The sequence below is a fragment of the Octodon degus genome, unplaced genomic scaffold (assembly GCF_000260255.1).
Source record: "Octodon degus isolate 3935 unplaced genomic scaffold, OctDeg1.0 scaffold00100, whole genome shotgun sequence".
Classification (NCBI taxonomy): Eukaryota; Metazoa; Chordata; class Mammalia; order Rodentia; family Octodontidae; genus Octodon; species Octodon degus.
In genome coordinates, this window is record NW_004524676.1 from 7308353 (window position 1) to 7310330 (window position 1978).

General features: G+C 57.0%; 1 protein-coding gene across 1 annotated transcript in view; it reads right to left on the bottom strand.

Annotated features, from left to right (window-relative positions):
• Rpap3 (RNA polymerase II associated protein 3) overlaps positions 1-307 on the bottom strand; it is a 29699-nt gene extending 29392 nt beyond the window's left edge. The window contains 1 exon segment of the mRNA XM_023723611.1: positions 224-307. The gene's annotated coding sequence lies outside the window, so the exon portion shown is untranslated.
• Positions 308-1978: the final 1671 nt, after the last annotated feature.

The window sequence follows — 1978 nt, forward strand, 5'->3', positions numbered from 1 at the left end:
CCTCCGGCCCTCTGGAGGCCCGGGAGGCTGAGCGTCCCCTCTGCGGCCCCGCCGCCCAAGGCCCGGCCCTGGCGCCACGACCCCGGAACGCGGCCCCGCCGCCCCGGCCCCTCTGTCCGCGCCCCACACTCCACGCCCGCCCTCTCCAGACCCAAGGCGCTGCCCTCCTCGCGCTCGGATCTCAGGCCCTGCGGCCGCGGCGAAGACGGCCACGCCCGCTCACCCGTCTTGGCCGTCACCGTGGGCACCGCGACGCGTCAGACCGCCGCGCCTCAGCCGGCTTCCGCCCCGCCTTCCCACAAGGCCCCGCGAGCCGCGCCGCGCCCCGCCCCCAGCTCGGGCGCGCGTGCGCAGAGCGCCGACCCGGCGAGCGCTGTCCGGGCGGGCGGTGCGGAGTAGTGAGACTAGGCTCGCCGCGTTGTGGGGCCGCGCTGAGCCGGAGAGAGCTCCACGACTGCAGGCATCGCGACTTACTGTGATCCGCAAAACAAAGCCTGAACCTTTCCCTGGATTCCGTCAGTTTTGTCCCTGATCCTTGTCTGCGGGGATGCCCTGATCTTTGTACCCTAAGACAGGCGCGGTTTCTCTGCCAGGCAGGCACTGGCTAAAGTACGCGCAGCCCCGCAGCTCCGGGGGACGCTGCAGCGAGCGCAGCCCCGCAGCTCCGGGGGACGCGGCTGCGCCCGACGTCGTGGGCGGCCGGCCCCGTCGGCTCGCCCGAGCCTGCCTTCCGCAGGAGATTCTTCCGGTTCCACGTGTGTGTATATCCTGGTCTGGACGTGTGTGCTAAGGTCTACCTTTAGTGTCCCGGTCGCGAGATGGGAGAGGAGGCTGTGAACACCTTTCGCGCCTGCCTCCTTTGTGAGCGAGCCTTCTTTCATTGCCGTGACAACACTGAAACTGTAAAACAAAACAAAAAAAAAGAGGTTTTGAGACTGGATCTCACTATGCAGTTCAGACAATGTTCCTCCTGCCTCCGCCTCCCGAGTGCTGGGATTACAAGGAAAAAGTAATCTTAGAGATCCATAAAAACGTACAAGAATTGATTTTCAAATTGGATCAGTTCTGTGACCCTCAAACTATTCCTAAGGCCCAGATCAGTCGTTCTCAGTTCTCCAGTTTAACTGAACTGTCAAGCCACCTAGAACAGCATATAGACCATATATAGTGTTCACAAAAAGATGGTATACACAAGTCAGGAAAAGAAAACCCATATAAATATCTTAAATTTATTGAGCTATCCCGAGATTGATCCAAGCTACCCGCAGCCTCTACAATTACGAAAGGTGCCCGAAGAGCTGGCCGTCAGCTTCCAGACCGGTATTAGTGTGGGGAACTGCTGCCTGGGTAACCGAGAGAGAGGGGAATGAGAGATTTATGGAGCCTTCTCACAGGAGCTTCCAAGTTAATTAGTCTGTTGTAGGCAGCGTCAGCATTCAAATTTTTAAGACTATGGAAGAACAAGTGAGGCTAGGAACCACTAACCCAGGCATAGCAATAAAAGCTACTTTAGGGGCCTCCCTCACAAGGTCGTATGTTGCCATTCCCTTGGTTTATTGCTAGATATCACTGAACTTTATTTATTTTACTGTATTTCCTACAGGGTCTCACTACGTAGATCCGACTTGTAGTGATCCTCCTGCTTTCAGCCTCCCGAGCGCTGGGATTGCAGAGTGCCGCCCCTCCCAGTCTCAGTGGCCACCTCAGTGTGCCCCGGGGGCGGGGCCGGCATAGCATGCTGGGGAGCAAACCCCAGCCCCTGCGCTCTGCCTGCGCTATCTGGCCAGCTCTTATCAAGAACTTTAAAGTGATAGTAAGCAAGTCTGTTACTGTTGCTGTTGTGTTACTGAGATGAGAAAAGCAAGCGCTTTTCTCTTGCTGGCGCAGTTCTTTGTGTGAAACCCAGGGCCTCGGGTAACACACTGGTCTGTATGATGATGAATCAATGTCTTAAGAAACGCAGCGATATTTATTCAAT